Genomic DNA, 27,126 nt, shown 5'->3' with positions numbered 1-27,126 from the left:
GATGCATGTGGCATGCAGTGTTGAGGAGCAGGAAGGGATAGTGCATATGTGTGAGTTGCCTGACTGTACAGGAGATGAAGAAGTTAGCAGAATGTCTTTCTAACTGCCTGGAGTTCACCATTTTTGATCACTTTATGTCAACTGAAATGAAGCCTGCTTCAAAGTAACTTGGTCCTACCTCTTTCCATGCTCCCAGAAGCTAATTCCAGCAATGCTCCTGCTAACACTATGTCTCATGTAATGACATGGGGAACCAGGACACCCATTCAACTGGAAATTATTATTTTTTCTTTCCTGACTGGGTTAGCTTTCACCAGATTCAGTTCCCTGCTCTGACTCATTGTCCTGGCAATGATCTCTAGACCCTAAATAAAGAACATAGTAGCATTGTCTGAATAGAGCAGCAAAACCATCCCTTGGTAGGGACCTTTATAGACTGTCTTCTTCCAACCTCCTGCCATGGGCAGGGTCACCTACCATTGGATCAGGTTACCTTATCCAACTGGGTCTTCAGGTATTCAAGGGAACAGGCACAGAAAGTAGGTGATAGTGTATGCACTGAAAAAGATGTTTTAATCTTCCCAAAAAGAGGCCACTATTTGGAGTATTAGTCATTGACAATAAACAGAGTGGTTTATTTTATAATCTGATGATCAAACAAATCAGTAAGACAAGGACTTGGGATAGGTGAGTGAAGATTTACCATCCAAAAACAGGTCAGACTCATTGCCAGGCTATGAACCCTTGCGTGATAACTAGTCTTAGAAATCCATTGGGCCAGCTAAATATTCCTGGCTGTTCACAGTGTCCATGGGTATTGATGGGTCCTCCTGTTGTGTTTTTGCTCCCCTGACGTTTTTCCCAGATTTGGTCACTGAGTTCACTGAACTAAAAGCCTCTCCTGTTCCATGGCCTATCCTCTGGCACAGTTTCATAATTGCTGAGTGGCAGTGGCCCAGCACTAGCAGAAGAGGAAGAGATGTCCTGAAAAACAGGTTGCATTTATACAGTTACACATTGCCCAGAGAAACCTTCACTGCCTGACATCATGGCCAAGATTAAGAGTTCAGAAAAGCAGAGAGAAAGACAAATGCCAGCTGTTAGAAGACATGTTCCTGGAGCAGCCCTTGGTGGAGAAATACTAATACTAATACTAATACTAATACTAATACTAATACTAATGCTAATACTAATACTAATACTAATACTAATACTAATACTAATAAATACTAATACTAATACTAATACTAATACTAATACTAATAATAAACTCAATAAAAACAATAAACAATAAATTGATGCCTCTGCTCACATTGTCAAAAGGGGGGGGGCATAATCAAGTGGTGACATGGTGATGAGTGAGGTCAGGGGAAATACAGGATGAGGAATGTGATTGTGTCAGAGAAAAGATGAAGAAGGATGGCTGCCATCCTGTCTGGATACAGGTCTGGGAAGTAACAAGAACATGAGTCATTTTTAGAGAAGGTTGGCCTGGAAGGCACATGTTGAGCTCAGTCCTCCACCAGCTCAGGAAATTGTACAAGGACACAACACCATGACACAGCAGTTGTGATTGGAAAAGGGTCTGAAGAAAAAAAATATCATCCAAACACCCCCTAAACAAACACACACATATTCCCTTAACCATAAAACTGACTCTTTAGCATTCAGAAATTCTTTGGGAACCTTTTATTTTATGTATCTGGACATGACAGCAGCCTCAGTCACAGGGCTAAAATTTTCTGTGACCAGGCCAAAAATCACATGCAAAATTTAAAATATCTGTAAGCTACATTTGTCTGTCTGGTGAATCTTTGAAACAGGGAACTTAATCACTGAAAACATTATTTTTTTCTTCACTTTTCAAGAAAGCAAGCTGGAGACATACTGATAATGGGTTAGTATTGGGCAGCTTACTCTAGTGGATTGTAGTAGTTATTTTCTAGTGGATTGTTTTATTTTGACCCATGCCACCATGCCCTCTTTCCCTGTCTATTGATTGTCATACAGTTGCCTTCGAGGTATTTCTGCATAAGTATATTTGGATCCTGCATAACTGTCTTACTACGCAGCAACTACACTTGTGTCAAAGGGTCTATTCCTAACCTAAATGACCTCTGCAACTGGGCTCACACACTGACAAAAATTCAGGAGCCTTCCTGCCTTCAGAAAAAGGCCTCTGGATTCTTGCACTTGGTTTATCTCAATCCAGCTCCCTGTCTTGGCATTAGCTAGTGGGTGAGGTGGCCTTGAGCAAATCACTCAGCCATCTCCCTCCAGCTATACAGAAAGTATAATCCCTACGCTCACACAGCGTAATGTGAAACTCAATTAATTAATACTCGGAAAGCATTTTGGCATCCTCACACTACATAAGCATGAAGTATTATAGATTACTATGATTAACATGATCCCTAGCTTTCAAAGTGATGCAAATCTATTTTAGGGAAATATTTCAGGAATGATTTAATCACTTGATTTATTAGGCTTACTCTGGGTGGTCAATAGAGGCAAAACAAACATTCTGTCCATTTTTTAACCCCCATTTTTTTTTTTTTTTAGAAGCTTCCCTGCAAGAAAGTGACACAAAAGCTGTTTAAGCAACATGCTGCAGCTGAGAAAAGACAATGTCTTGAAAGAATCTTGAATTGCAGCCTATACCTACTCCTTTGCTTCAATGCAGCAACACTTAGTCTTCACCTATTGGTCTGTGAAGTGTGAATTCATGATGCGTGACACTGGTATTATTATTATATTTGCTTGGTTGAAGAGGACTTGATGTGGAAAAACACGACAAGCCCAGAATATCTTGCCCTGATGAGGATTGAGTTTCTTCTGCAAATATGGGGAGGAAAGGAGAGAACCGACTCGTAACTCACAATAAGTGCTCCAGACAAAGCCAAATGCAGTTTTGGGGTATGTGACTTTCTGATTCATTTTCACCTTTGCTAGCTCCTGTTTAAAAGGCTGGATGTTTTGAACTAAGTCCTCATGCAACACTAACCTTTGCTTCTCCTCTGAGATGAAAACTCTGTACCAATTTATGCTTATTTGCAGTCTGGTTTTGTCAATATATTTCTGTCTCAGTAAGCCCAGAGACAAAGCAGACATAGAAGATTTCCTTGAGGAAGAGTCTGCAAAGGTTTTTGGGCCTGGGACAGAATATGGGATTTTAATCTACATTCACTAGAGAGAGATTAGCTGTCATTTCTTTCTGAAGCATTGTAATGCTATTAATCTTCGAAATTTATTGTGGAATTTATATATATATGTTTAATGGCTTTATGTGTCTCTGCTGATGAACAGTTCATGGTTTATCTGTTGGTCATGATTCAGGCTTGAGATCAGTCCTTCAAGAACTTCCATCATATCCATTTCCATTGAATCAAGATACAGATTTAAAATTTCCATGCACTCAGTCAATCTACAGTCCAGCAGGGGCTAGACTTCTTTCCATCAGTGGAAAGTAAAAAAAATCTATCACTTTCATATTTCAGGTGATATAACCAAGCCAGACTGTGACTTGGAAGCTGTGTCCTGAATGCAGGGGGAGTAAAGGAAAGGCAGGGACTCATGGTGTGATGAGTCCTACCGAAGATAAAGAAACTCTCCATAAAACAGAGATGGATGCTTACCTAGTGCTGCAAAATATTTATTTATTTAATTAATTAATTTATTTATAACCTAGATCTTGTCCTCTTGTCCTTGCTTCCCAAAACACAAGTTTTTAGGCAGCAGAAATACCTCTCATTTCCACGTTGTGCTTACAGCATGGACAGACTTTCGCTTTGGAGTTAACCAGCAGTTACCTAGTCAACGCAGAAACACTAGCATACAGGGTGTTGAGAACTACAGCTAGCATAGACAAGCATCAGATTACTAAGAAATCCCCAGGCCCCTCAAAATAAGAGGAAGCAAGGAAGGAACAAGCTCTCAGGAAGATGTTTCTGAATTGCAACATTTCCCAGGACTCTTCATGGAGCAGTACTTTCTGTCCTCATCTTCTGTCCCTAAGGCATAATCTAGCCTGAAGAGGGAAGTTCATAAAGAAAGAAGGAAACAAATAAGCATCTCATTCATTTCTCCACTAGGGATAAAGGAAAAATAAATCACCCCAGCTGTGAGGGACTGGAATCAGTAGGGAGACTGGACTTGAATTTCCTTGGAAAAAGTTTACAGCTGCTGATGAATAGGTTTTCAGCATTCCAAATGGCTACCCCAGAAGCCCAAACTGAACAAAAAACCTACAAAGGCAGAAAAGAAACAAACTCTAAAGTTTGTGCTAAAAAACAAGGTCCTGTTTAGAAAATTGATGTAGTTATCACTCTACCACTAGGTGTATCTAGAAATCTGTCAACTTAGATATGATCTTTCCCCCCTATACTGCTTGCTCCTACTACACCTGAAGCTCAGATTAAAAGATTCTTTGATACTGAAAAATAAAACAAGTAACAGATATTTCATACCCCCAATATAAGTAGCATAGCCTGTCTCAAGTCCGGAAGTCTAAACTACCCTTCCATTCAAACAGGATGCCCTAATCTAAATTACTAATGGTAAAGTACCAAATACTGCCCTCCTCCCAACAAAAAAAGAAAACAATGAATGCATATAGCCCTAAGTGCTATGTTCACCCTCCTACTGGAGCAACAAGATCTGGGTTCTAACTCCTACGTTACTGTTATTTAAAACCTGTTGTGTAACTCCAGCACATCAAAATCCAGAGACTGATCAAAATCCACAACCTGTAAACTCATCTCTCCATGCAGCCCCCAGTCTTGTCTTCCAATCAGGAGGATCATACCTTTAATACTAAAGTGAAATCCTTCCTTGTCCTTTCACAGTTATCACTGCTTCATTCACTCTTTAAAAGGCAGCTTTGTGGACGTCAGATGTAACATTACCAGTAATGCTCACCACTGCTACCTCCTTAAGTGTGGAGAGATGGGTTGCCATAGTTTAATGAGTTACCATCCATCATCTACGCTGAGGTCACTTATTTTTTTGTACATCCAAATGGAGAGCTTAAACCAAGAGGGAATGTTTCCTTCTCAGTCATAACAACATCACCGCAAACTGTTTATCTTTATTAGGAGCAGTGGGTCTTCAGCAATGAACCGCTTGTTCTAATAGACATGGATTAAAATTATCCAAAATGCTTGAAGATTTTAAATAACCTAATTGAGAGGTCTGTAAAAGTAGAAAATTTTCATAAAGAAGCTATTTTCTCAGACTCAGACCTTCTTTAGTTTTCTTGGTTTAAGCAAAGCAAGTGGGACTGAATGGAAGTGCTTTGGTCACCTTTTCAAAGTCTGCAAGTTTGGTATTGCTTTCTCTGTCCTTCATTGATCTAAAAATGCTATAATAGCAAGATTTTTTTGTAACAACAGAAATTTAGGGAGAAAAAGTCAGGTAGATCAAACACTTTTTCCAAATAGCTCAGAAGAATTTCTTTTCAATCTTGACAAGCTTAATAACAATCATCTCCAATGTTGATAACATATTTTGAAAACTGATTTTAATTCAAAATTTTAGCTTTCTATCAATGGAAACTGATGTATCAAAAATGATCAAGATTTTTCCAAGAGGATTAAAATTTGTCAGAACTCTTTGAACTTGAGTTTTTCCAAAACTAAGTCTTAATTCTAAACAAGTTAATTTTGGGGGTGGTTTTCAAAAATAACAACAGCAAAAATAAATACCTTATATCATTGCTTGGCAGGATTTTGACCACCAAATATGAAATGAACCTGTATATTATGAAAACTAAAAATAAAGCTGTCATGTATTTTTATAAATTTACTTCTTTATTATCTCATTTTAAAATTACCTGACTAACTATGATCTTCCCGATTCTAAAATTTCCTGAATCTGTAATTATGATGTGCATCATCTGGTTTTATAGAAGAGAAGGGAAAAATATGTATGAAGTTAGCTGCTAACCATTCCCTCTTGTTCTGTTATCTGCTTCTAAATACTTACATCTTACATAACAACATCTAAAAATAAAGGGAGATGTGTACAAGTATTGAAACAAATAAGCAATAAATTAATGTTCACTCTAAGTATATTTCACATACTGGGGATGAAATTGATATTTATGAATATTCCAGAGGCCCTCTCATATTATAATATTTTAAAAAAAAAAAAAAAAAAAGATTGGTTTACAAGCTTCATTGAGTTGGAGCCAGACAGCTCAACTCCTATCACTGATTAAGTCTACAAGGCTTTATTTCTGGACTTCCGTGCTAGCAGTACAACAGACTGAGAGAGGATAAAGGACATTACCAAAAGCACACATCAGTTATCAATATTTTTTTCCTCAACTTCCATGGATTTAAAACTTTATATGTGTAGAAGGAAAGAAAATCTAAACGAGAGAGAAAATGGCAGTTTGAGGTTGTAGAAGCCTCTAAACATTTTCATGTAGACATCTGCATGTGTTCTAGATGTCTAAACTCCAGATATAGTATTACTACTCTAGGCTCAGTTCATCTGTATCTGCCATGTGGTTGAAGAGTAGCCTGAAGACCAGATTATCTTATCCCCCATTTTTGCTCTGCTCACTTCTATGATACTCATAGCAAGCTTATACCTCAAATTGGCCTTCATCTACTTTTAGACATAAGCTGTGCAGGCACCTATATCTGAGATCACAAATACCTTATTATTACATCCTGAAATAAATGTCGAAAGTTGGTCTGGTGCCTCAGGATGACTTACCAGCCTTCTAAAATATTGATACTTAAAGAATATGTAGCTTAGGGTCTGAGAAGTCCTCTTCTATTCCTTCACAATTCTTCATTTTGCAAATAAAAAACTTTTCATTGTCTGTTCTTGCCACAATGTAATCATACCCTTCAAAAGTTATTTGCTCCTTAAAAGAAAAGGGTGCTTTTTGGATAGGATGAACAGGTGCAGGCTCAGGAAATCACAGTCCAAGCTTTATTTTGACACCAATTTCCTGTCTCACCATGAACAAATCACAAAGGACTCAGATTGGTTTCCTAAATATAGGTGTCCTGTGACATTTGAGAAGTCACAGGATGCTCCAACTGGTCACTTGTTCAGAAGAGGATGGTTCTCCTACATATCCTGTGTATTGTCTCCAACCCTCTATGTATGCCTTGAATATCCTAGGAAGCCTGAAATGTTGTTAAACATTTATCCTTAGAAAACTGATTCAAGCCTCCAAAATCCTTGTTCCTTGGGCCAGCATTTTTAGAGTTGCCTTCTATTTGAATCTTTAGTCTTAGAACATAATTTTTATCTTACCAGGTGGAGACTGGCTTCCTATGGAATCCCAGATGCTGTCTTAAATTCAATAGCCTTGTTTTAAATTCAATAGCCTTACCAAAGATGGAATACTTTAGAAATCACTTATGTAAATAACACTTCCATAGGCCAAAATTTGAGACCAAGCCTGTAAGGCATGCACGTGTATAGTACACCACATACAGCTGATATTTTACAATTGTTGCTACCATTAAATATGAATGATATAGTATATAAATTTCTCTATTAATATAGTTAATTATGACTTGATTTCAAATGACTTTTTTTTTTTTTTTTTCCAGGTCTACAAGATTAAAGACTTACATGCATTACTAAGGCATTTATGATTCAATATTTTATTTGTTCCAAATTAAAATAACAATTCAGCTCATAACATTGGTCAAAATATATTATTTCCACTTCTATTTTTCAGGCTTTTCAGCTCTTCTAATTATCCAATAACCTTATATAGCCTTATATAGTCATCTTTCCAGTCACAAAGACTTCATAAAAACATAGAACTACATTCATGGAAAGAAAATATTGAGTGCTAAAAAAGTCTTTAATTCCAAGACAAACATCAAACATTCCCCCCTCAAAAAATAATAATAAAAAAAAAAAAAAAAAAAGCAGTTATATCACAGTCATGAATTTAAATAGGAAACAAAATACACATTCAGCTTAATTTAATTGGACCTGCTTTGAGGAAGGGGTTGGCCTAGATGTCTTCCAGAGGTCACTTTCCACTCAAATTATTTTGTATTCTGTTATTCTATAAGGCTTACATTTTTTATGTTGATTTTTTTTTTTTATTATTTTATTTGTTTTCACTGGGGTCATTATCTGTAATAATAGTTTTCCAAGGCAAAAGTTGAAACATCAGTTTCTTGATGCTTTCATCTAAAGATGGTATCCTTTTCTTGAAAGAAAAATAAAATAAAATAAACAAATAGCTTTTGGAACTCATTTTGGAATAGAGAACATGATATTTTTTTTCCTAACCTGTGTTATGCACGAGGTCAGACTAAAGGATCCAAGGCCTGTCTGGACTAAAATATATGAATCCTTAAAGTTTTCTGGGAAGTCTAATGTTAGTATCATAGATTGTTTGGTTACATTCATGACATCTGTTAGCTGTTTCCTACATGTGATGTCATGACTTGTAGTTATATTTTGAGCTTCAGTTGGGAACACATGTCCACCTACACAGTGTGTTCAGTTTGAAATATAGTCAGGACTAAACCATAAGTAGATGGTGAGTGAGCACACAGCAGAATGTGTTTTTCAAATGTGTTCGGGGAAAGTTTTGGCTCTTAGCTCACGGCTATGTAAATGGAAGTTTCTACCTGTTAGTAGGTGTCTAAGCTCCCATTATAAATCAGTAGATATTGGTCAGCAAAACCAATGAGGGCCAAAAGGCTATTCGGCTGACCAAACGTAGGAATGTAAGTCACTGATCTAACTAAAGGCATCTACTGCCAACTGAGATGACCTAAGATATCCACAACATCTGCATTGAGTTGGCAGGATATGAGACAGGATCTAAAAGAGATTATGTCTTTATAAAGAGGTAGATGGGGTCCAGCCCATCAGATGTGCTTTTAGAATACATTAAGTGGAACAAATGAACTGAATCATACAAAGGAATCAGTGCTCTAGCTCACCTATAAACATCAACATGATAGACATATAAAACTAGATATCTACCAAAAGTCAACCACCTGGGCACAAATGGATCATTTTTGTTTCATTTTAAACAACATACTGACAAAAAATAAATAAAATAGTGCATCTGTCACCCACATCCATCTGAAATGTCATCTATCAGAAAGACAAAGTGCAGCACCAGACACTGATGTGTGTAAACCTAAATCCAGACCTTACTGCTAGCTTTATACTGTCTCCATAGTAGGAATCAAGTTTGGCCAGTGCTGAGCCTTTTGTAAAACCTCACCAAGTGTCCTAAATTTACTGACACGTAAAGCTCTCACAAGAGGCACATAGTTCACATAATCTCCTCTCCAGATTAATGAACAATGTTCATGTCATGCAAGAGACCCATGCGCGGTCTTCATCAATAGATTGTAACACTGATGTACTGTACATCCAACCAATGCTATTTCAATAGCTCCAAGTGTTTTCTACTTCTTTCTATATACAGTCTGAGTACAGAGCAAGTGAGAAGTTTTCTGTGTATGAGGAGACATTTTTCTAGAACTCCCAAGTATACATGTTACTGCTACTGCTCTTCTTAGGGTGACTGATGTGCAGACATCTTCAGCAAATGGGTTCATTTCATCTCATACCAAAATAATTAACTAAAATTGGTAAAAGGAATTGCTGTCTGTAAGCTTATTTTTTCCATTGGCTGTAGCCAATGGAAAAACAGTCACCTTTGTGACTAACTCATATTTACATGTCTGGTTTTTGGGTGATTACAATTAGATGAGATGGATCCTATCCACAGTGGTCCTCAGTCAGAAGGAGTGGTTCATGAAGACATTGTATGAATTGAGCTGTAGCTAATAAAATAAGGCAAATTACAAAACCAGTGCATTCAGCTGCTAGCAAAGCTGGCAAAGCCCAGAACGTAGTCTCTGCTGTTTTACTTGTACATCAGACTGTTTCCTAGATTAAGGTTGAGAACAAGAGTGATTCTGATATCATTAGAAATCATCTTAAAAAAAAAAAAAAAAAAAAAAAAAAAAAGACTAGAAAAAAAGAAATCCAAACCTCTTTTCTAAAACAACACTGCAAGGACTAAGAAGTGAAGTCTTCAAAATTCAGGTGTTCGGGTGCCAAAATTTCTGGAGAAACCAAGAACTGTGAGAGGGAAAATCCCTCTGGATCTCTTTTTTCTCTGATCTGATGATGTAGACCTGTGAAGTGGAAACAAACAGAAGGAAAAACTGAGACCTCACATAAAATTTCTGCTATTTCTGCCTACTGTTATCCCACAGATATCCTACAAAATCAACATTTACCAAAATGAACATGATGTTTGGAGGGAGCACTTCAGAGCTAGTACATAGGTGAATACCTTATGGGATCAAAGTCTGGAAGATCTTGAAGATAGAAATGTGAATATACTGAAAAGCAGCCTCTTCCATTCTCAATTGGTCTTCACTGTAGTTCCTTAATGGCCCTGCAATACAACTGAATCTCTCAGAACTCCATTGGATAAATGAACATTAATTATCCTCTATGTCCTTTCCAGCCACTGCAGATCTCAAGATCTCAAATAAATTGGGTTTGTTTCTAGGTTTTTCTAAAATTCTCCGGAGAAGGACAAGGCTTTTGACTAAAAGAGTTTTTGCTTCTGTCTAAATTGCCCTGACAAGACTCTTTTGTCCCTTCTTTATATTTTTTTTTCTGCATTAATCTGAGCAATGCTCTACTGAAAGCTGTAGTTACACAGCTATCAAATCCTGTCGCCTTGCTGACAATTGTCAACATGAGAAATGACATACAGACATAGATGGATCCACCTGTTGTGTTTTTGTTTGTTTTATTTTTTTGTTTGTTTGTTTGTTTTTGGTAAAGCTACTTTTCCCAGTGGAGTCATCTGGTTTATCAGTTGGGACATTCTTAGGTTTAGGAAAACTGTGTACATTTGTTTCAGGACCTTTGGCGTCAAAGGCACAAGAACACATCTGCAGAGGAGTCAGTAAATCAGGTTCTAAAATACCTGTCCAAATATTTCCACTGAGGCATGGAAAACAATATCTCCATGTGAGGTTTGTGTTCAGTATTTCTAAATTGTGTCTATATAATGAGACACATCTGGAAGACAAGATGCAGTGGGTGTACCAAATGATTCATTCACTCTCAACATGAATTTCTGATTGCATCTGTGACCTGTTCTTGGGTTTACTCCTTGTCTGTGGTCCCACCAAACCAAATTTGTTTGGAAGAGACATTCGGAACATCAGATCCCTTATTCTCTGAAAGAACTCCAGGATGCATGTGGATAAAAAAGGCCTTTATATCTATGTCATTGCTAACCTTTATCTTTTTACCTCACTCAGCAATTTCAGAACTGTTGATTTATCCCAACAAGCCCCCAGCATGTCAGAATTGTTTTACAGCAAAAGAGAATCATCCCATAAAGTGGAGATGTTTCTGTCGTTTCTCCATCATACATGGAAATATCACCCATGTTCAAATTCTGAAGCCTTCTACAGGAATACAAAAATAGTTATAAAACACATACATCTTTTCCCACACAAAAAAACCTCTTCTACATTTTTTTTTCTTTAACATGCTTTCAGACTGGGGTTTCTGAAGAACTCAACTTGTGCTTCTGTTATTACTTATCATGATTTCAGAATTCCGGAGAAACAAACAGCAACACATCTTAAAGCCAAAATCCAGTTAAGAATCCAGAACAACAACAACAAAATGTGTTAAGAAAAAAAAAAGAAAAAAAAAAAAAAAAAAAAAAAACCTATAAATTTTAGCCTATCAAACACATCCTTGAGGGCTGAGAAGAATAAAAGTTTAGTAGAACTGGCAGCTGGTAACTACTAATCCTTCAAATCAAGAAGTAAATGTCCACTGCTCTTAACCTGAAACTCTTTAAACCATTGAAAAGATGGATGTTTGTCATCTTTAAAGCAGGACTGCAGCACTCAAGGTCCTAAATTTAACCCTGGCTTATTGCCCATGTGTTTCTTTTTGAAAGAAGTGAATACCTTGTTCCATGGTCCACTGAAAACAATGTATTTCTACTGAGTAAATTTGGATCTTGCTGTAGAACAGTTGTTTATTTAGTGTAGTTGTAACATTGACAGTTAAACTTTTATTTTAATATATCTTTTTAAAATTTAACATCTTGGACTTCAATATTCTCTGATTCTTCTTTGTGTCATCATATTGAGTTTTTATAGCAGTAATAAACCCATGTCTCCACTGATGTACTATTGAGCTCAAGTAGTTCCTTCTCTTGCATTTTCCCCGGTTCTTTTGTATATTTTCTGTTCCATACTGTCCTGCTCAAACTGATTATTTTATTATTTTATTTTATTTTATTTTATTTTATTTTATTTTATTTTATTTTATTTTATTTTATTTTATTTTATTTTATTTTATTTTTGTTCTTCCTTCTGTTGTGTTTGCTTTCTGTCTCTTTATTCCCCATTTCTCTCTTTGACAGTGACTTGGTGTAAGACAGGTATTCATTCTCTCTCTTTCATCTTCTGATCGTTTTATTGCAACTTGTCTGTAATCAGGAATCATGAAGTAGACATATTTACAATGAGGCTTTTTTAGACTGCTAGCTTGGTGTGAAGAGACACATTTACCCTTTGGTAAATGTGAATAATACCTCCAAGATTAAGTTCTCCAGGGTGGTACCGTGGCAAAGCCAGGAATCCTGTGAAGTAGACATAGAAAAACTTAGAAAAGTTTCCAGATTTATTCTGAAAATAGTGTTCAGAGAATGAACTATTATCTAATCAAAAGAATTCCCCCATCCCTGTTTTACTAGCACTAGGACATCTATTTTGACCACTACCATGTTGTTGTAGTTTGTGTTGATCCACAGTAAGATGGGTTTGATTGTTGATGCTTGGCTGATGCCTACTGAACCAGTTATCTGACGCTAGACTTCTTGATTAATCCTCTTCAATCATCCTCATTTTGGAGAGTATGTAAATCCTCAGCACAGACTCATATATATGCCCTATATATATGCTCTATTTATAGTTATTTGCATCAGATTTCATTCTGCCAAGAGCTGTCCTTTTTTCATAAAGATATCTGATTTAAAAAGTATGGATAAAAAAACACAGAAATGAAGGCAGATTGGGGGGGGGGGGGGGGAGGAAAAAAAAATCAGGAGAGTATCTGAGCATATGTCAGAAAAGCCAAGAGGAGATTTAGGGAGAAGTGGAAAAGACCAGAGAGCTTCTAGCAAAAACATATTCTGTCATTGAGTCCTACCTTTAGATAGATAGAAACAGCATTTTGCCAATCATTGAGAATATGTAAGATTGCTGTAGGGAAAATACCTGTCTCCATCAAACTTTTTTTGCTTCTCACTGGCTAAATCTATAAGGCTTTATTTTTTTTTCTCATCATTTGGCTCCTGTGGGGCAACCCCTGGGAACAGTGTGAGTTGCCACTACGCACAGGTCAGTTTTTCGCAGTCACTGTTCCTGGAATTGTTTTCCAGTGACTGCCTGTCTGTGTCATTCAACACTGATGTTATCATGCTGTAATTACCAGCAGCTGAGGGTAGAAGGGAGCAATGTAATTTTAACAGAGGTTTCCAACTACTTAAAAGGAAAAAAAAAAAAAATAGGATCAGAACTTTTCTCACGGGCCATGAGAACAAAATGAAATTTGTCAGCGATGCAACTTGTCTTATTACCTACTAATAATTAATCAATTCATAATGGCACCATACCACATACAGAGTAAGAGCTTGACTCAGAAGAGCCTCTCCTTCCTGTGAACAAAGAACAGGAAAAAAGGTTATTAACAGTCAAGAAAGAGGAATGTTGCTTAAGGTTGAACATGACATCTCCAGCAAGATGGAGGATTGAATTTACACTCTGAGGCTGACTCCTCAGATTCTTTTGGATTGCTTAAATCCCTCACTCAGACTGTAGTTTTCAGAGAGTTTGTTTGGTTGGTTTTAATTTTAGATCTTTAAATATTTTTCAATACAGATGAAGACTGCAGACTTGTGTTGTCTTGACAGACCTCTTCCAGGTAGTCGGTGCACCATCAGGAATCTGCAAATTCTATGTGGAATAGCCCTGAACTAGGATTTCCTCTCTGCATCTACTGATCCCTAGGCTGTACAGGGAATCCTCAGGGTAGTATTCCATTCCAGTGTTGCCTTTAAAAATAGCCATTGTAGGAAGCACAAAAGTATTAGTGGAGGTAAGCCTGAGCTGTGGAAGCACTGACAGCACTCAGAGGCCAGGCAGAGATGACCAAGGCGAGCACAGCAGGAAGTCTTAGCTAAGCAAGCACCAATTCACACCTGTTGCCTGCAGTCTATTCACAGGAGCTAATAATAAAAAGTTTGCATTTATACAGAGCTCTTCATCCCCCCTGATCCCAAAGCACTCAGCAAATTACACACACAAAGGTCATATCAACTATTGTTGAAATCCAGCCTGTCCTGGCCATAACAATAGGAAGGAGGAAAACTATGTCCAAGGACAACAGGGTAAATTCCCAATTACATGAAATATGTCTGGTGCTTGTCAGTGTCTAACCAGAGCGAACAAGATGTAGAACTTCAGAATAGTTCAAAATACTGCAGTGTAAAAGAGTATTATAATATTCCTTTAGTTTACAGATAAGAAAGAAAAGGAAAACAAGAAGAAGAAAACAAACAAACAAACAAACAAAAAGTGAAACAGAACTAATGGCACTGCTTGAATTCAGTGCTATGGTTCCAGAGAGTCTACACATTTTAAATCTGCTTCTAGGCCTGTTAAGCCATCACTCTAACATGCCCTTTCTGTGGATTAGATGTGCTGTTTATTCATTGTTTCAAGGCAACGAAATGACTCATACTGAGTCTGTTCCCAGGAAATCTTGCCAGGTGAGGGAGGGTGACATTTACTAGGGGACCTATTAAGTGGAATCTACTGCACTAATACAATGAAAACAGAAAACTCAAGTTCTGCAGTGTGGTCCAAGACTTATCATTCCATCTGAGGGTAGCATTGCATATCTATGAGCAAGGCACAATGAAACTGTTCCACTGTACAACCCTGAACAATCCTTTTTCACAGGTTTTGTACCTTAAATCAAGACAATAAAAGGCCAAAGGAGTTCTGAAATGGCCTATTCAATAGCTCTGGGAGGGGTAGGGTGAAAACAATCTACTACATTATAGGAAGGTACAAAACCAAGCACTCGCACCTTATAAAGTCACCTCCACACCTTTGCTAATTTGCAGTGACTCTATCAGAAGCCAGTATGCACCCATATAGTTCCAGCTGCATTTAGCCAACTACGTGATGCATACATCCTTTGGTTTGCACTTTTCAGATGGCTTTCCTACCTCCTCTGGCTTGAGATATGTCCACAAAGTGACATCAGGTGGTGGCAGCTGGAGATCTGGCTCATACTCTCACTCATACGGTGGAGAAGTGCTCTTAGGTCTGCTGGGTCTTTTCCCTTGTCTCAGTCCATAACAGTTTATTCCCTAAGATTAACATCAAAAATAGAGAGGAAAACAGTTCACTTACTAAGGTATATGCCTGAATGGCCATTAAAATTAAAGAAGATCCAGTGAATAGTCTTTTGTTGGTGACTCATTTACCAACCATAGGTTTTCAGTGCTGTGCATCCACCCATGAGTTTTAAAATATCTTATATGGTTTCTCTTGTCTGTTATTGATAGTCAATTACTGCATCTTCATTGATTGTTGTGGGAGGTGGTACATCAGTAATACATTTGCACTCTTACGCTACTCTTACTCATTACACTCTTTAGACATCTAAATTTATGTACATTATTCTCATGCCGAATGCCATCCCCAGTGCCATTTGACTTAAGTTTCTGTATATTCTTCCATCTTTCTTTTAATGTGTTCACATATACTGATGAGATGTTTCCAGCAAATTATCAAACTTCATTATTTATTTTAGAGTATCACAAATCAACATGACATGATGCAAATACATTTTTCAGATTCAATTTATTATTAGGAATATTTGCAAGCCTATCCAGTAAGGACCCAGAACTACAAGGTATCATAACTCTGATGATACCTCTGATGAGAACTTTGACAAGTTGCATTTAAAAGTATCCATGGAAGCTAATGCTGAAGATCAAATGGAGAATTATGATAACTAATAAATCAGTACACCAAAAGACCCAATCTTTCCAGTGCATAAAGGCTTTATCATGTTTGCAGATTTGGATTTTCCCAGATCCCAAGAAAATGCATAATTGGAAATGAAGGGATTTTGTATTACAGCTACAAATGAATGTGGGTGTACATAATTATACATAGCATGGCAGAGGGAGAGAGATGCAAATCAAAACAAAGAGGGAGCTCCTGGGTCTTTGCAGAAGGTTTAAACCAACAGCAATTGTCATTGTTGAAAATAAATAAATAAATAAATAATCCTCATTCTGCCATCTGGTAGTGCATACCAATATATACAAAGCATACCAATGCTTAAAGCCAACTTCCATCTCCAACTCCACTTTGCTTTGCAGCCAAAACCACAGGGGAAAAAAAATAAAATCTTGCTCCCAAAGCTAAAGGTTTCTTTTTCTGGTTCATCAGCTCCTTGGGAATTCTGTGTATCCTACGTACTTCAATACACATGTCCGCACTCCATCCCTTCCCGTTACCTGGTTTCCGAGTTTTGAATGCACCTTACAAGAGATAAATGAGGAAAAATAAGTGAGTCCACCACAGGCAGAACTGTGCAGGGAATAAGAAGCTTTCTGAAATGAAACTGAGACAGCTTCTGTGGTCAGCAAAACCTCTACTGTCTAATGTGACTGTTCTGAATCAATCACAGCCCAGAAAAACAGGTAATCAAACAAACAGAAAAGCAGCTCATTAGCATAAGGCGAGTTTAGACATTAATCCTGTCCCATGCATGCACTACACAGAAATTAAGCCTTTGTCTTCTCCTGCTCTCCAGAGAAGACATTGGTAAATGCATCTGCTTCATTTATAAAAAAGTAATGTCCATTTCAAGTAGATATTCCCAAAGTGTTGGACATATACCCCAAAGCTTCATGAAGGACTGTCCCTGGGACTGCGGAGTATGTGTGCCTGTTCTGGGAGGCCAGTGGGTCTTTTCAGTCACCCAGCTGTAGAAAAGGGGATGTGTGAGATCAGTTTCTTTCCATGGGAAGGCAGGGAGAGCTCACCTCCTGGAAGGTGGAGAACTCATAGGTATGATTCACCTGAGCAAAAGCAGAGGTTTGCACTGGACTTGGTAGCCCAAGGCTCTCTCTACAAAGAAGAGAAATAGGCATTTAGGGTTGGATTCAATTTGTGCAAGCACAGCTGTTTGCTGTGCTTTTGGGTACCTCCCTGCTTTGGCCTTAGGTGTCTGCTCCAGAAAGGACAAGGTCTCCTGCATGTTTTGTGTCATGTATGCCAGCAGTGCTGAGAAGTCTTAAAAGCCCAGACTGTCTCAAATGGTACTAGGTGCCAATGTTTATGCAGGTGAATCAAAGCTTTAGAGAGCAGTTCGTCTTCCTCTCTTAAAGGTACCAAGAGGCTAATTCAGCTGTCTAAGCATAAGTGTCTAATGGAATCCTAGATGTCTGAAATAATTTTGCTTTGCCTCCAGCTGCAGATCCAGCAAGATACAAGTCTCTTGTAGTCATTATGTCACATCTGGCAGACCTGTGCAGATGTATCAGATGCCCTCAAGCATCTCATTTGGCTCAAGGTGCCTGTATGTGTGCAACTAAACTGAGCTCTTAAAATGCCTCTCTGTGATGTATATGCTTACATTAGGTCAAAGTCTGGGCAAACATATTCAGATTTGGGCATCTACAATGTACACATACAAAATTAAAAGACATTCTTTTTGCCAAAGCAGGAAGGAGTTTTCTCATGCAACTTTAGGGGCATTGCTCAGCTCACAGACTAAGACTCCTAAATTTAGTTTAGCTCAGGAATCTCCTTTTCCACTGAATGTCTGAGATCCCACTATAGTCAGAGGAACTCTATTCACCTAAACAGAGGTGTCTGGGCCAGAGCAGACAGCCCCATGACACCTTCTAAATGTCATACAGGATCTATGTGAGACGTTTTATATTTGTGGAGTGATAACAAGAGTCTTGGGCTCCCTACGGTGCCTAAAGATATTTTATGGTAACTGGCATGGACTCCTAACCCTGCCCAATGTCTCTCAAAAGGTGATGAGAACAGCAGTACCTGTAATGCCTCAGCTGGAGAAAGAGAAAGTCTGGAAGCTTCTGCTTTCAGAAAGTTATAGATAGATGAGAAAACAGATGTCTTTCAGATACTGATGTTGGTACAGCCCTGAGAAATGGTTTATTCTTGCCCTTCACTTGAAAGGGAGACTGGTCTGAAAGAGTTCAGATGGACAGTCCTGCATAGCAAATATAACATGGATCCCACCTGGCCATCTGGGCTTGACCATGAATTGGGGGGGCTTGGAAAAGCTTCTAGCTATGAGGCTGTGGAAGTGGATGTCTTGAAAGCCATCTTGCTGGTGTCATGTAAACCTAGTCATTTCCTCAAAGCCAAGAATGGACTTATCATTTGGGTAGGAAACTAAAGGAATTGCTCCTCCACACCTGAAATGTAAGCTGAAATAGATCCATTATGCAGCAGCATATAAATAACATTATAGGCAATGTGCCTATAATTTCCCCCTACTTCTTACTGTTTTTGAAAACAAGACAGAGATACATTCCACTTGTCATTTAAAGGGGAAATTTGTAGGATTTTATTTTTATTTTCAAACTGGGAAAAGTTTCAAGCTAGAGAGTAAATATTTAGGCTTTCATAACACCTTAGGCCTCTAAATAATGTACCTTATTTCATCTTCTTCCTTTGGCTTCATCATACACCCCTACTCATAAGGAGAAACTTTTTTTCATAGACCCTGTATAAATAGTGAGATTTTTCTCTTCTCTCCCTTCCAAGTTCCCAGTACAAGCCATTAAGGGTCCTTTGTCTGATATGAATATAAACATGAGAGCTTAAATGTTGTTCCTACCATCAGATCACTTAACGGTCAAGAGGGAAATGCCCAATAAACCTTCTACATACACAGTCGTGCAGGGATTTGGTTTTTTGCTTCAACAGAACATTTTTTTCTGTAATATAGCTTTCTTATAGGTTCAGGCAGAAGATGAAAATCTCTAGAGTTGCCAGGACTGCATCCTACATGTTACTTGTTTTCTTTGGAGGCTTCCCAGCTTCAGCTAACCAAAAGTCTGACCTTAAGAGAACTGATGAAACTCCAGCCAACCATGGGAACTTACACCAGCAGCCCTCTATCAAAATGAACTGCTTTTTTAGGGAGTATACTAATGAACAAATGTCTTTAGAAGGCTACTAAGGCCACTTGCACGTTTGTTTTTAGCAAAAAAAAAAAAAAAAAAAAAAAAAAACCTATTCTGTGGAGATGCCACAGCAGTTCTTCTGCTCTGTGCAATGGGTAAGGACTGGTGCCAGCAACACAAGCTGAGTAGCTGGCATCTGGCTACTGCCAAGAAAGTGATGTGTACCCACACAGACATGAAAGGTTTGAGTTAGTAGTTCTCTGCCATGCACCAAATTAGAAAATTTACTGACATAATATAGGAGGAAGTCTCTGTATTGCTAATGTCCCTTTCACTAAGGCAATGAGAGGAATGGGCAATGAATTTCTTGCCTTTTAGTTTGTTTGTTTTTCAGCTTTTGATGTAAAGGTTTGGGTTGGGGAAAGAAGTCTAACAGCAGTGACAAAGAAAGTATGATAGGAGTAAAATGTTTTCAATCTCTTTTCTTCCCAGCATAAATAGAAGACTTTAAATGTGTACCTGTATTTAAATTCTTAAACTAGACACAGGTAGTCTTATTAGCACAAAAAGTCCCATGCACAACCAGGAGTGGTATGTTTGCATTAGGACTGGGAGCAAGGGAAGAAGGAAAAGGGGGGAGATCAAATGAGCATGGCCCTTGGAAAGTCTAAAGCATCACCTGCCCACACTACAGCATTCCTTCCTGAAATGCTGGCCAAGAAGCCCAGGGGGTTAAGATAATTGAAAAGCAAAAGTGGGATGGTCTTTAGATGAGTTTTTAATCTTTCCACAAAAGCTAATAAAATCTGAATGGCCCTCCTGAGGCCACATTTTATTGCCACAAATTCCCATTACATCCCTGGGAGAAGTAGCTCTCACATTAAAGTTCCTTGAGAGTCCCTGTACAAACATACTCCAGCCACCTCCCCGCAGCTGCCAGAAACACCCATGGCAATTCCCCACCTTTTCGTCTCCATGCCAAAGCACAGTAGCCACACTCGGCAAGGGAGCCATGCAGCTCCGCCAAAATACAAGAGTGGTATTTGCGGACTTCTTCCTGCGGCATTTATGGTGAATAAAGATATATGACATGTTATTTCTTAGGTAAACTTCTGTTCTGTGAGGCCTGCACTGTTCCTCTAATGCAAATCTTCACCAAAATGATTTGCTTTTCCTATGACTGCAATTAGATATATCAGCACTCTCTCCACTTCTCCTTCCATTGGTATGAAGAAATTGCTGATTTCTGAACCCTTGTGGCTAAATATTATGTTTCTTCCCTTATTTCTTCCATTTCTCAGTGACTGGACATCTAGCTGGAGCCAGGATCTCAGGTATATGAAATGGAACAAGAAACATAGGAAATACTGGCCGTCAATCCTTTTTACCTCAGGTTAGATATTCCCAACCTGCGTATGGCTACAGAGGTTTGAACTAAATGTGCAAACTCATATCCCAAACACACATTAAAAAGTGGTCTAAGAAGGGGATGGGTAGCTCAATGGGTAGCTCAGCCCACTCATTTCTAACTATAAAGTTCATAGGTGGCATATGAGGGGGTATCAGACCCCTTTTTTTTTCTGCCCTGAGTCTCCAGTCTGTACAGATAACACGAATCACGGCTATTAGTATTACCATCAAAACGTGCCATTTTCACTGCTCGCCTGTGAATCCAAGGAAGATCTTTGTATATTGTTGTGGGCCACAGACATTATTCAAGATATTCACCCTCACCACTTCCTACAAGTGGGAATATCAGTATTGGAGCAGAAGTGCCATTCACCAGCAGAAGTTTTTGATACCTGGAAACACAGAGATTTTTAAGTTAGCATAGCATACACGATATTATTACTTTTATTTTTAATAGCTTCATTCATTTGTAATATTGAGAATAATATCACCCTATCTGTGTGTTTGAAGTGAAATTCCTGATGTGAAATTTCTGAGAGAATTCAGAACTAGACATTGGCTGTCTCCAGAGTTATGTATTTAATTTAACAAATAAGTCATTCAAGTGTTGTCCTATTCTAAAAAGATAAATGAAATCCTATGTGCTATTTTTTAATATTGTTAATTGTTAACTAATAATTCCTTTTATAGTTATCTGTTTAAAAAAAAAAAAAAAGGAGAGAAAAAAAAAAAAGAATCAGAGCATCAGATATGCATAAATTCAATTAAAGTATTCGATTAAAGATTTGGCAGGACATAGTTTTTTTCTACACCTTTGCAAATGCACCATCTTGGTATCCTCCCAAAAGAAGTATCTGCATAGCCTTCCTTTTCATGACCTCCCAAGGCATGGAAATGGTGTAAATGAATTGCACTTCCTAGGCACTCTGCTGCTGACATACCAGGAACAGAAATTCAGGCTACCTTTATTTAGCACAACATTTGAAAACAATGTAATATTTCACCAATGTGGGTAGGATATTGAAAGGTTAAAAAAGCAAACAAACAAAAGAAAAATAACCATAATCAATCTCCGTAGTTTACTGTTCGTCAATGATTGCACCATTAATGCTGATGTAGAATGCTGATCTCCCTTCATCACCTTCTCTTTATATACTGCCTATAGTAGAAAGTGTTTCTGATAAGCTTTGACCTGAAAGATCTGTGAAAAACACTGTTTTAAGCTTTAAGATAAGTGTCCCTTGGGCATTATTTATCAAACCCAAGACATGTTTATATAGGTAAGATTGACTGCACCCTCAAGTTGCACATCTTTCTTGATTACAAGGGAACTAAACACCTGCTTACTGTACACATCGTAGAGGAACTGAGGGAAATCTAGAAAACTTTTTTGTAGCTACAATACAGACCTTTACATCTGTCTGAAAACTATGCCTTTCTGGAACTGTACCTGAAGACATTACAGGAAACTGTCGACGTTTAGGAAGGTACTATCAGTTATTGTTCTACCAAGTGAAAACCATGATTTCCCTGAAACTTTAACATAAAGACTGGGCTCAGATGGGTGGACACAGATCTTTAGTGGTAGTTGAAAAGTTTGAGTTTGTCTACGACATCCATATGGCTAACAGGACAAAGGACTTTTGGGAGAACAGTTCCCATTGGAGAAATAGTTGACGGCCAGATGAAATCCCCCAGGGTATCTGCATGCAAATCCCAAAGTTCAGCTGTCTTTAACTATGAGCTGAACTTCTGGTTTTAGATGAAGTTAATCCTACCCCATATGAAGCATAAAAAAAATTAAATCCTTTTAACTATTCTTGATTAAGTGAGACTCAGAATCTATTCTTAGCTTGGCCTTTGTGCAAATTAGTACGTTCTTATTCAGGTTTTAAAAAATTGAGTTGACAATGCTGCTAATCTATATGTCCTATAATGAATAGAGCAAATTTGATCCGAAGAACCTTCCAATTTTCAAAGGTCATCCTTAATCTAGACTTGATAAATACATATTTTAGAGTAGGCACATTCCTAATATTATAAGGGGAGGAATGACAAAATAGGATAAGTAAGCTGAATGGCCCAACACAGCTTGTGAAAACTAGTGGAGAGAGGCCAAACACATTTGCATGGGAATGTCAGGCAAAGATCCAAGGATAGAAGGGCAATGACAAGACAATCATTTGGACAAGTGAAGATATGATATATGGCACATGAACAACATACCCCTGGAGTATAAGATCAGTTTTCCAGCAGCCTAGCATAGGCATGTGCAAAAGACCTCAAAAGTTGCTTATTTTTAGCAAAACAGAGCAGAAAGAGGGGTCATACATATGCAAGTTAAGTTATATGGGGGACTTATATGATTGAAAAAGGATTTTTCAGAGTTCTTGCATCAGAATATTTGACAAAAGGGACAGGGAATGGTGAAATCTAGTGTTTCTTACACAGGAATAAATGGTTAAAAGTATCTAGCATGCATATGAATTGTACCTCTCCAAATCATTTCAGTAGGGTCTTACTTTTTATGCACTTCTGATAAAGTCACTGTAAAACAACTGATAATATTCAAGCTTTTTTCAAGATCATTTATCTTTATTCCTCATGACAAAGAATAGAATTCCACACACAGACTCTTTGAAATAAATTTTCAGTATCCATTTTACAAGAGAAGCATGATGATTTTTTAATATTTTTATTATGTTAATGTATACTTAAACAGTGTTGAAGACAGGATGATGTTAAGTCTTTAAAAATTATGAAGATTGTTATTACTATTGTGCTATGTTAAATGGAGAAAATGGTAACATAAGTAGCCTGTGGACAAGGGGTGTAATACCAGTTCCAGAGAAAGAAAGGTATAATTATTAAAACTGAATTTACAAGAAACTGAGGGTAAGAACATGCCTGGTATTGGTGAATATGATTTTCAGGACCAAATCTCTGATCAGAAAAAAACAGTTTCATTTGCTGAGGAAACTTCAGATTTGATGAGAGACCTTTATTTTAGTGCTTCATAGTCTACTTGTTATGTGAGAACTAGTTTCTCAGTAGGAGGAAAAGTGCGAGTGTTTTCCCTCTGGGATTGATACCTTTTCTTTCCAGTGACCAGATTTTTTATTTTTTTTTTTAAGTCGAGGGAAAAATAAACAGAAGGGAAACATGATACCACTTTTCTAATCTGGAGACAGTAGCATATAAAGAAAACAAACCAACCTCCCTGTCCATTAGGGACAGGATAAGAGACCTCGAACTTCAGTAAGGGAGAGTCAGTTTAGAAACTTGGGGAGGGGGAATATTTTTGCTGTGGAATTTTTTAATCATAAAAATAATGAAACAGTGGAACAGAATATGAGGAGTAGGTCTGTGGGCACTTATGGTTTCCCACTGCTGACTTAGCTGTCCCCTTCTCAGGGGACAAAGTAAATGGCTTATTGAGTATCCTATTGATATCCTATTTTCTAAGATACCTTTTTTGATATATAATGTACATAACATGCTGTAGGACACATTTCAAAAAGCAGCTGTCAAATTGGAGCCATCAAGAAATAAAGATCTTTGCAACTGAAGTTGCTGAGAGACTTTCACAAGCTCATAAGCTTGGAGAGCTTTCAGAAGGGATTTGAAAATAAACTGAAAGGAAACATACCACTTAATTTAGGATGATGACATAGTTAATGGCCGGATGTATAGCAATAGGCAGGAAGGGGCAGTTACTCAGTCTTCAGTCCTTAGAGTAGATATGCCTGCCTAGCACTAAGGGACCTGTTTACAGAGCAGTCAGAAGCAGGCAGAGCTCACTTCTAACCATCACATACCCGCTCTTTGGGGTGCCTGCAGTATGTCTGTTCTGCATGGGATTTGGGCTATGCATGACACCACACTTGCAGGGTGAATAAAAAGGATGTGAGACTGCAAGGTAGGACCACATACTAGTTTTCCTAGTATCCCCATTATAATATCCCCATTATTATCATAATATGATAATAATAAATCATTATCAGCTGGATTTGAACTGTGTTGAAAACAATTGGGGTGAAGATAATAAAGTAACACATTTTGGGGGGAAGCAATGTAAATCCATGCCCTCTATTCTTCAATGGCACTATAGAATTTGGTAACTTCATAAGAGGAAAACATTGTCAGAGGCATTTTCTGTCAGTAGCTATGTAGAATCAGTGCATCTGGCAGCCCTGAGGTTCGGCAGTGCAAACTGCAGTTTACTCTTTCAGGTCATCTTTACAGGATTTGATTTTATATATGGGAAGATGTCACATCTCAGACAAAACAACTTTCTTCCTGCCTTCCTGATGTGGCCACATGACAGCATTACCTCAGATCTGCTTATAAATCTCAAGTCAGAGGGTAAAAATAAATGCCTTGAATGACATCAGGTCCTCTAAAGGGATTCCCAGAATAACAAAAGAAGGAAAAAAAAAAAAAAAAAGAAAAAAGAAAAAGCATTAAAAAAAAGGAAGGGCAGCCTTTAAGAGGATGCTGGTGCATAATATGATGCAGATGGAAATTATTGAGCCAGACTTCATGCAAGCTAGAAGAAGGCAGCACAGAAAGTGGGAGCAGGAGCAGACACACTCTGATAAGCATGGAAAGTGGTTTGAGGACAGCATAAGGTGTGACTGAGAAGGGACAGCATGGTGTGAATGTGGCTCATATTTCCTGCAGTTCTCCCTGCACCATTCAGACTTTTCCTTGCACACGGGATCCTTCCGTGGTTCTCATGGCAGAGCTGAGCCAGGCTGATGCTGGTTAACCCTGCACCAAACAGGAGTCCTCTCATGCAGCCTGTGCAGGGAGAGAGCCCAGACACCACCAGTGCAAACAGATGACCACTAAAGTATAAGCCAGTCACTCTGTGTTCCCTCTGCACACCATGGAGGGCAACAGGAAACTTCCCAAGTGTGCCTTGTCTTCTTCTGAGAAGTGTTAAAATAAGTCAGGTGTTCTGCTGTAAGTCAACTCCTTTCTAGCTATTGATGGAGATGACACTGATCAGAGCCTTGGCTTCAGTGTCCTGATTAAATGAAATTTATTTCAGCTTATTTGTTTGAGATAGGAAGGTGGTTTTCTACATCTGTTTGTGAAAAACAAACAAACAAACAAACAGACAGACAGACAGACAGACAGACAACAACAAAAAGAACTATTCTGTACTTACCCATGTCAGCTATTTGCTCTGGTCATGTTTTGAGATGCCTCATCATAGACTACTTGCATATTGGCAAGAGCGTGGTTGTTACTAGTATAGGCACAGCTAAAACCACAGAATCACAGAATCATTTAGGTCAGAAAACATCTGTAAGGTCATCAAGGCCAACTGTTAGCTTAGCACTGCCAAATCCACCATTAAGCCATGTCTCATTTATACATCTCTTAAGTACCTCCAGGGATGGTGACTCAACCCCTTCCCCAGGCAGCTTGTTCCAATGCCTCACAACCCTTTTAGTGAAGAATTTTTTCTGCATATCCAACCTAAACCTCCCTTGTCACAGCTTGATGCCATTTCCTCTTGTCCTATCACTTGTTGCTTGGCAGAAGAGACCAATCCCCATCCCCCTACAACCTCCTTTGAGGTAGTTGTAAAGCATGATATGGTCTCCCCTAAGCCTTTTCTCCAGGCTAACCCCCAGATCTCTCAATTGCTCCTCATAAGACTTGTTCTCTAGCCCCTTCACCAGCTTCATTGCCCTGCTTTGGACATACTACAGGACCTCGATGTCCTTGCTGTAGTGAGGGGCCCAAAAGTGAATACAGTATTCAAGATGCAGCCTCCCTAGAACCAAGTACAGAGGGACAATCACTTCACTAGCCCTGCTGACCACACAATTTCTGATACAAACTTCATAACTTATCTCAGGCTCTGACTGCAAGCCAGGGGATTCTTTGTCTTTCTGAAAAGGTTAGAAAGGCCTGTACCTTTCTTTTTTTTTTTTTTTTTTTTTCTCATTCCCACAAAACCCCAAGATGTGTTTATTTTATGGGACTACCAGGGGACTGGGGGAACTTGAGATCTCACCATGCCTATTTGAAATTAGAGCTGGCAAAGACAGAGGGGGAAACCTCCCTGAGGTCATCTAGACCTTGTTTTCTCTTTGTGCCCATCCCAAAGGGTACAGCAGTGAGAAGATATTTCATCTTGCTCTCAGTATTCTCGTATTAATCTGGCCATACAACTTCTGGTACCTCAGGTAGCTAATTTGCTGCTACCTTAGCTTAGATATTTCTGTCCAGTGCTGCAGCATGCTGCTTAGATCTACATTCTATGGGAAAATGATCCCATATCACATGGTAATATTTGCAGGCATTTCAGATGTAGAAAAAGATTTGAACTTCTAGAGGAGTGACTGTGCATAAATGGGAACATCCTGGAAAAGAGGATTTAATTAAATTGGCAAAATATGAGAAGGGATAGAGAAGAAAAAAAAAAAAAAAGAAAG

The 27,126-nt window shown here is 38.3% G+C and overlaps 1 long non-coding RNA gene across 1 annotated transcript; it reads right to left on the bottom strand.

Moving 5' to 3' along the window:
• Positions 1–638: 638 nt before the first annotated feature.
• On the bottom strand, positions 639–25,992 carry LOC119715975 (uncharacterized). The gene is made up of 6 exons (XR_011807296.1): positions 25,848–25,992; positions 20,897–21,063; positions 15,305–15,448; positions 12,579–13,726; positions 10,009–10,154; positions 639–984 (listed from the first exon to the last, which is right to left on the bottom strand). It is a non-coding gene; the product is annotated as an uncharacterized lncRNA (long non-coding RNA).
• Between the last annotated feature and the right edge of the window lie 1,134 nt (positions 25,993–27,126).

Source organism: Anas platyrhynchos, chromosome 2 (assembly GCF_047663525.1).
Source record: "Anas platyrhynchos isolate ZD024472 breed Pekin duck chromosome 2, IASCAAS_PekinDuck_T2T, whole genome shotgun sequence".
Taxonomy (NCBI): Eukaryota; Metazoa; Chordata; class Aves; order Anseriformes; family Anatidae; genus Anas; species Anas platyrhynchos.
Note: the sequence above shows the minus strand (reverse complement) of the source record. Positions and strands in the feature narration are given on the sequence as shown.